Source organism: Tamandua tetradactyla, chromosome 5, assembly GCF_023851605.1.
Source record: "Tamandua tetradactyla isolate mTamTet1 chromosome 5, mTamTet1.pri, whole genome shotgun sequence".
Taxonomy (NCBI): domain Eukaryota; kingdom Metazoa; phylum Chordata; class Mammalia; order Pilosa; family Myrmecophagidae; genus Tamandua; species Tamandua tetradactyla.
In genome coordinates this window covers 174,822,364-174,831,652 of record NC_135331.1, presented here as the reverse complement: position 1 = coordinate 174,831,652, position 9,289 = coordinate 174,822,364, and the positions used below count along the sequence as shown (strand labels likewise).

The 9,289-nt window shown below is 37.4% G+C and overlaps 1 long non-coding RNA gene across 1 annotated transcript in view; it reads right to left on the bottom strand.

The window, feature by feature from the left end:
- Positions 1-3,907: 3,907 nt before the first annotated feature.
- The window catches only part of LOC143682887 (uncharacterized), a 45,747-nt gene continuing 40,365 nt past the window's right edge, over positions 3,908-9,289 (bottom strand). The window contains exons 2-3 of the long non-coding RNA XR_013175347.1: positions 6,226-6,462; positions 3,908-4,011 (exon numbers count right to left, since the gene is read on the bottom strand). This is a non-coding gene — a long non-coding RNA (uncharacterized LOC143682887). The remainder of the gene's footprint in view (positions 4,012-6,225; positions 6,463-9,289) is intronic.

Below are 9,289 nucleotides of genomic sequence, written 5' to 3'. Positions count from 1 at the left end.
TGGATTTTGCTGTTGATGAAAATGCTTTTTATTATTTGCATGGCAACACCATACTTCTCCCCATGTACTTGAAACTCTGATGGCTCAGATCTTACTTATGCCTATGCAACAGATCAACTTTCACCCATCAGCATAGGTCCTAGGTTTTGTATAAATGAGTGAATGGCATGATTATCCACAATATATTTGGGTTGCCTTAGTTTAGTCTGTATGGATACATTAAGAATATGTTGCAATATTATAAATCAGCAGAATCAATTCTACTTGTTGGGCATGAAAAGATACATCAAAGGTCTATCTAGTTGAATGTATAAAGCATTGGACTAAAAGATCCAAGTCTGTCATCTGGCTTTGTCTATTTCTAGTCTTTTCTTTTTTTAATATCAAATTACTTGATATACCAGATTCAGTTCTATCCTTTGTGGATGGCTCATTTCAAGATTTATTTTGAGGATGCAAGAAGTCACATTTTGTAGTGTAAAGTGATTTACACAAAAGGTAATGAAATCATAATAATATTATTTTTATATATGGAAAATATAGAAGATTTTCACAGTTTTTAAAAACAAGTCTCTAGGCTTCACAGGCTTCTGAATAGCCTATATTGCCCACTGTCACCCAACTTTCCGTCTGTTCTGATCCAGTGGGAAGGACTGGTCTCAGGTTCTGGACTTCTTTCCTGCCTTGAGTGACTTGCTGTGCTTAGACAAATCAAACTCACCTCAGGTAACATCAACCACAAAACTGACTATTGGAATAGTGGTTTGACATAAAATCAGAAACAATAAAAAATTTAACCTACTACATTCCTCTATTGGCTTTATCTAACAAGCCTTAGAGAAGAACAAACATTTTCAGGGTTTCAGCAGTTAGTATGGAAGGAGAGTCACACATTAGACTTATGCCACAAAATGTCTCACATATTTGACTCAAGGTCTATGCCCTGTCACTAAGATCCTCTGTGAAACAAAGAATGGCCTGTAGTGGTCTTGGCTTGGGAAGGGAGGCGTTTCTATTGGGCCTAGAGGAAATTATCATTTAGGGAAAACTTGGACTGAAACTATCCTTTTAAACAACATACTGACACTTTCTTGAATAGCATAGGTGTGGAGCCATAGCAGGAGTCTTCTAGAGAAGAGTCTAGTCATTAGTTATAGCTTATAGGCTATCTGACAATGAGGCTTTATACCTCATCTATAAACTTAAAATTTTCCACTTATGTGGTATATTATGCATAACTTAAAGAGCTCTGGTTAGAGGTTTCTTTCCAAGTGAGGTCTGATGACCTCTTCACTGATGTCTTCTGCTATATTGGACGTTATGGGTTAGGGCAGGTGGCTTCCTTAGTGACTTATATTTTCAGGGTCAATTATCAAATCCGGATGTGCTCTGTCCAAGAGACCTCTCCTTGTGCAAGTACCATCTCCTGGGAAGGGAAGTTTGTGGCCAAGTGTCTGGAGCTATCTGCTGAGTTGCTGCCATGATTTTGGTACATCATATTTCCTCATTCCTTTTGACATTGTCCCACTTGGAGTGGGAAGAGAAAGGGAAGGAACAATGCAGAGCCAAGTGAGATAACTCCCAGCTCAGCCATGGATCGAGGGAGAAAAGGAACCCTGCAAGTGGTGTGGATGCAGGTGACCTCCAACAGAGGAGAACTCTGCTCTGCAAATGGATGAGATTCTCAGAAATTGATAGCAAATTGTGTACGGTATTGTGGTAGAAGTTGCTGATTTTGTTTTGGAAAAAAATGCTGCTAATGCTTCATTAGACTTTGGACTTTTGAAGAAGAGACAGAGGCCACAGTGAATTAGAGATAGTGTTTGCCTCTGACTCAAGAAGGAGAAGGAAAGTCATACAAAATATATTATCTGTACCTGGGGCATTAGTCAAATTATTGCTCGTCAAAGTAACCTCCTTGGAATTGACTGATCTGAATTCCCTACAGTATAGGTTAAGTTTCTTTCTCCAAAAACAGATATCAATGATCTGAGTGTTACTGATAAGAAGCCACTGTATGGGTTACATCTGAGAGTTTTCCATTCAGAACAGAATGCATCCCAAGTTCTTGGAAAGCTTCTTCTCAGTTATAGACAACCTGCTCAGTCCAGATTTATAAATATACTGATCAGATTCGTTCTAAACAAAGGAAAACACTAGGAAGATATTAGCTACAGAAAATTATTTTTTTGAGCAAAAACATCATCAAAGGATCTGAAAGATTTGGAAGAACTTTGCTAAATTTTTGGAGATTCAAGGATTGCCTGACAGGTGAACAAAGTACACATGTATACTACCAGCAAAGCAGAAACATCAAAACAATGTTTGAAATAATTTCATACATTATGTTTGAAGAGCAAGGTTACCATAATAATATTGAGAAAATTAGACTATTTAAAAATTTTATTTTTAGTGTAACCATCACTTTTATTTTGATTTATAAATGGGTGTTCCCATAATATTTTCAGTGCTTAAGCTCTCTAAGGGCGTCATTGTAGCTTTTTCTGGATCCTTTGTCTGAAGTAAAGAGGATAATGAGAATGGGCAAGTATGTAGACTCTTAAAGTCATGTATTCAGTGCTACTACAATCCTTGTTTATTGAATTCAAGATGAATTCCAAGATGTCCACTAGCTAAGACAGTTATGCAGTTAATCAGGAGGAAGATTCAAGGCACTTAATGGTTCTGGAAGTTTGCTACTGTGTAACAGCAAATGTATCTTGACTTTGCAACAGGCAAGAAGATGCAGCCTTGAGATGAAGTTGTGCTGCAAATATTGGAATTTTTGGTAGCTATAAGCTTTTTGGCCACTGAAAGGAGACTCTATCTAATGGTGAAATAGTTAGTATCCTAATAGCAAATTATATTAGGTAACTGATAGTGGTGCTGGAAGTATCTGTGGACGATTGTTGGTGTTCCATTGCTACCTCATGACAGTAATGTCCAAGACTTAGTGAGCTGTCACTCATTGAGTGGAGTATGTTAAGAGAGAGAATAGTTATATGGAGGAGAGAGGTGAGGTAGAGGCCTGGTAATTCTCTACCTTTGAATAGTTGCCCAAAGAGGTGATTAACCCCCAAAAGAGCAAAATTGTATGAAAGTTGGCACAAATGAGACAAGTCTTTTCAAAGCGCACGAAGGATTCCATCTAATATTGAGGATGACTTGAAATGTCAGAGAAAATGCTTCCCTTTTATATACTTCCCAGTGTATGAATTGTACAAGTCTTCTCCAGAATGGACAGTCTTCATTTAGAATTGGTCCAGTGCAATTTTATAAAACACATCATTTTATACACAGCTGAGATGTATGTTTGAGGAAATGTATCAAGGTTATTAGTAGCAAGTAACAAAAACCAACTCTTGTTTTGAATAAAAGGAATTAACTGGCAAGTAAAGGATAGCTTACATTACTGAAGGAAAAGCTAAAAAAATAGACCATAAGGAGATCAGGAACCAGGAAAATCTGGTAATCTAGGAAGCAGGAGCCAATAAATGATCTTTATTTTTTGACAAGGAGTTGTATCAAGTCCAGCTGCTCTCTACCTGTGCCATTTTGCTTAAGCTACAAATGCTCAAGGTCCCATTTGTCTGATCATTCCAACTGGGTCTTATGCCTGCCACTTGTCTGGGAGAGAGCAGAGCACTATACTGACACAATCTGCAACAGTAGAAGGGCATCTCCCCAGAGGAAAAAGTAAGGTACTGTTTCCCAGATAAGAGGGAATTGAAGCCAAAGAAAAAATATATATATGTGGTTTAGAACCAGGGCTATCTCATGTGCCCATCTTCCTAACAAGTTTGCATCTCCACAATGATATCAAAAGTGTCTCATCGATATAATAGAACATTCACATGTACAATAAAAAACATATTAACATTTTTTTCCAGAATAGAAATAAACTGGAGTCTAATTTATTTTTTTAATTCCATGTTGAAAATATTTGAATGGTGAGCATTTCTTCTGTGGTTCTGCCACTTTCCTGTCATGATGTTGTGCACTTGCTACCAACTGAAATCATATAAAATAAGAAAGGAAGAAAAATGACGCACATAGACACATCAAAGACTCATAACCAAGCAAGGAAGGAAATAGAGGCCTCATTTCTGAAATAGGTCATAAAGCCACTACTGGATTTGTACCTGGGACTTTCCTTTTCCATAACACTCTCAAATGTCTCCTTGCTTTCCACCAGCATTTTAGATATTTAGGGTTCTTTACCCCATATGGTGACAATGTACACCTTTGTCACTGGTAACACTGGGCCCCAGTTTACCCTGACTTGTAATATTGCTGTACTTTTCAATTAATAATAACTATAAAGAAATGCCAAGGAACTCCATTTTACCCCCTACTTTTAGTCGAAATCCTATTTTCTATTTAAGTTAAGAGCAGTCACCCTAAAAAACACCAGAATTCTTATTCTCCCCCCCTACCCTTCCTGCCTCTTTTTCCTATTTGTGTAGAGGCACAAGATATACCCAATGTCCAAATGGCAACTTCCAGTATCCTGTTGAATGGAATTACCACAGATCCCTGTGACAGTATTTTTCTCTTTGGTACCACAATTTCTATACAGCAGTTGGACTAGAAGTCACAGGCATGGAAAGAAAAAAAAAATGAAAATGTCATTATGTAGCATCTTGAGAGGAGCCTTTTCCATTTTTTCTCCTTGATTCTTAGATTCATGCATTCTCTTTAGGGGAGAAACAGCAGCATTTCTTGGCCATTGGCTTACACACCATCCTGAAAGTCTCCCAGCTGTACCTGGGTGAAGGGGACAGTGATAAAAGTAATGCCAATGAATAAAACAATAGCATCAAAAAATACTCTATGGAAGAGGTCATTGCCTTGATTTTTATTGTAAGTAAGTTTCTTGGTCAAAGGCCATATCATGAGGGAATATAAGGTGTATGTTAAATACAGATGGTGGGGCTGGCAGAGGGGCAAGTTCCATTAAGAATATGTATGTTTCATAGAAGACAAATTGCTACCTCCCTTGTGATAAAAGAGTTGTAGTGTAATAAATCTTCCACTTGGTAGCTGCATAGACCCTCAAAATTTGATACGGTATGAAAGATGTTCATGGCTGTTTGTTGCTGATGTAACATTTGTCATAAGTAAAGCGGTCAGGCTGGCATTGTAAAGTCCATGTCCCTAAGCTGATGCCAAGCTGGTTTCATGCACACAGTCAAGTGTTTCATGAGACTCTTAAGAAAATCCTGGGCTACCTGGTCTGACTGAAACCGGGCTGTTTTTCCCACTTTGTTATTTAAGCGCCCTTCCTGTGGTGAGGGCTATTGCTCTTGGACTTTCACCTGGGATTCAAATCTCTGAAATTCTGAGGCCACTCTAAGAAACTCACCCACATATTCTTTCCTCAAACCTTTTCACCAGTCCTTCAATCATTCTGCTTTGCCCACTGAATTTCAGACAGTCCCAGGGTAAAGTGTTAACCCCACAGCGAGGAACTTCAGTCTGGTAGCAGCATTTTATTCAGAACCAACTTCAAACTCATATTACAGGGTTTCATCCCCTGTCAACTGACACAGGGTGTCTCTCTCAGGCCATGTGGTGCTTTGAGAGTAGATAACAATATGGTGGGGGTATGGTACTAAGGGTGAGAATCCATTTTGCATATAACATGCTCAGGCCTATCTCATATGTACCTGGTTCTGCTCAACTTAATGAGGAAGTAGACTCGATGGCACTTAATTCATGGACAACTTGGACATATGATCACCTGGTGATCCAAGCATGGTCTGCCTTCAGTATCCATGAGACCTTAGAAGGACATCAAAGACTATTTCTCAGAAGGAAAATAAATGCCTGCCAAAGGTAGCAATGTTTCATTTTAGAAGTCTGGAGGCTTAGGCTCTGATTCTTTTCTCAGAGCTTAATGTAAACCCATATATAATTCTAATTCACAAAAACATTTTGAATGCCCTCATATTTGTCTTGTCATAAAAGGGCAGAAATATAGACTAATAGGCAGTGATTCACATATGTTGTAAATTGGCCATAGCAGAACACTCAAAGGTGATTTATATTGCCTTCAAAATCCTAAACTGGACCTCTCATTCTTTTCTTTTAGAAATAGGAGGTGAAAAGTGCTGTACATTCTTTTATTTTGGAGATGTTCTCCTAAAGTTGTTTGTATTGGTTTTCTATGGTTACCATAACTAATTTCCGCCAACTGTGTGACTTAAAGCAATATAATCTTACCTTCTGTAGATTATTTTACATTCTATAGATCAGAAGTCCAATACTGCTGTTACTAGGTTAAAGTTAGCATGTTGGCAGAGTTGCTTCTTTCTGGAGGCACTAGAGAAAAGCCTATACCCTGCCTTTTCCATCTTCTAGAGGTCACCTGCACTCCTTGGCTCCTTGTCCCCTTCCTTTATTTTCAAAGCCAGGATTCTTGTAACCATCTGATCCTTCTTCCATCATCACATCTTCTATCTAATCCAGTCAGAAAAGGATTTCCATTTTTAAGGACTTGTGATTATATTACCCAGATATCAAAATCATCTCTCCATTTGCAGATTTGTATCTTTAATCACTTCAGCAAGATCTTTTTGTCATATAAAACAACATATTCATAGGTTCTAGGTATTAGGGCATAGATATCTCTTTTTTAATTTTTATTTTTAAAAATATAACAAAAACAAACACATTCTTAAATATGATCATTCCATTCTACATATATAATCAGTAATTCAAAATATCATCACATAGTTGCATAGTCATCATCATGATCATTTTTTAGAACATTTGCATCAATTCAGGAAAAGAAATAAAAAACAGTAGAAAAATATTCATATATATCATACCCATTACCCCTCCCTTTCATTGATCACTAGCATTTCGATCTAAATTTAACATTTGTTCCCCCTATCATTTATTTTTATTCCATATGTTTTACTAGTCTGTTGATAAGGTAGATAAAAGGAGCATCAGACACAAGGTTTTCACAATCACACAGTCACCTTGTGAAAGCTATATCATTATACAATCATTTTCAAGAAACATGGCTACTGGAACACAGCTCTACATTTTCAGGCAGTTCCCTCCAGCCTCTCCATTACATCTTGACTAACAAGGTGATATCTGTTTAATACATAAGAATAACCTTCAGGATAACCTTTCAACTCTGTTTGGAATCTCTTAGCCATTGACACTTTATTTTGTCTCATTTTTGCTCTTCCCCCTTTTGGTTGGGAAGGTTTTCTCAATCCCTTGATGCTGAGTCCCAGCTCATTCTAAAATTTCTGTCCCACGTTGCCAGGAAGGTCCACACCCCTGGAAGTCATGTCCCGCATAGACAGGGGGAGGGTGGTGAGTTTGCTTGTTGTGTTGGCTGGAGAGAGAGGCCACACCTGAGCAACAAAAGAGGTTCTCTTGGAGATGACTCTTAGGCCTAATTTTAAGTATGCTTGACTATCCTTTGTGGGGTTAAGTTTCATATGAGCAGATCCCAAGATTGGGGGCTCAGCCTATTGCTTTGGTTGTCCCCACTGCTTGTGAGAACATCAAGAATTCTCTACTTGGGGAAGGTGAGTTTTCCCCCTTTCTCACCATTCAAAAAAGTAAAAAAAAGACTTTGAAAATACTTTTTTACTCACTATTCAAATCACTCTGGGATTTATTGGGGCATCACTCTGGACAAACCTACAAAATCTTACTCCCTAATCAAGGTTCCATGTACTTATGGTGTTCAATTAAGCTGTCCACATAAATTATATTAGGAAGTGCATGAGTCAAAATATAAATTTTGTACCAAATAAACACTTTTTTGCTTTAGTCTCGCACGTAAGTTAAAATTTTAAAATGTTAATTACCATCTATTTTCAACACCCAGCAGTAATGATGTTCCTTTGTTATTTCTCATGCAAAGATATTTTTAAATTTGTACATTTAGTCACTATCATTATACACTCTAGGCATTCCTAGATTGTACCATCTCAGTCTTTATCATCTATCTTTCTTTCTGATTTCATTTATGCCCCCAGCCCTCCTCGGTCTATCATTCTCACATTCAGCTTTATTCAGTGTTCTAACATAATTGTATTACAATTAGGTAGTATCATGCTATCCATTTCTGAGTTTTTACAATCAGTCCTGTTTGTATCCCTTCAGCTCCAATTACCCAATATCTTACTCTATTTCTATCTCCTAGATGGTCTCTGTTACCAATGAAATTCTCCAAGTTTATTTACTAATGACAGTTCATATCAGTGAGACCACACAATATTTGTCCTTTTGTTTCTGGCTAATCTCACTCAGCATAATGTCCTTAAGGTCTATCCATGTTGTTACATACTTCATAACTTTATTCTGTCTTACAGCTGCATAATATTCCATCATATGTACATACCACAGCTTGTTTAGCCACTTGTCTGTTGATGGACATTTTAGCTGTTTTCATCTCTTCACAATTGTAAATAATGCTGCTATAAACATTGGTGTGCAATGTCCGTTTGTGTCCTTGCCCTCATGTCCTCTGAGTAGATACCTAGCAATGGTATTGCCAGGTTATATGGCAATTCTATACTTAGCTTCCTGAGGAACCACCAAACTGCCTTCCATGGTGGTTGTACCATTTGACATTTCCACCAACAGTGGATAATGTGCCTCTTTCTCCACATCCTTTCTAGCATGTGTTGTTTTCTGTTTTATTGATAATGGCATTCTGGTGGGTGTGAGATGATATCTCATTGTGGTTTTGATTTGCATTTCCCTAATAGCCAGGTAAATTGAGCATCTTTTCATGTGCCTTTTGGCCATTTGTATTTCCTCTCCTGAGAAATGTCTGTTCAAGTCTTTTGCCCATTTTGTAATTGGGTTGTCTGTCTTTTTGTTGTTGAGTTGAACAATATATTCTGGATAATAGACCTTTATTTGATGTATCGTTTCCAAATATTGTCTCCCATTGGGTAGGCTGTCTTTTTACTTTCTTGATGAAGTTCTTTAATGCACAAAAGTGTTTAATTTTGAGGAGTTCCCATTTATTATTTCTTTCTTCAATGATTGTGCTTTGGGTGTAAGGTCTAGGAAACTGCCTCCTATTATAAGATTTATAAGATATTTCCCTACATTTTCTTCTAACAGTTTTATGGTCTTAGATCTAATGTTTAGGTCTTTGATCCATTTTGAGTTAATTTTTGTATAGGGTGTGAGATATGGATCCTCTTTCATTTTTTTGCATATGGATATCCAGTTCTCTAAGCACCATTTATTGAAGAAACTATTCTGTCCCAGGTGAGTTGGTTTGATGGCCTTATCAAAG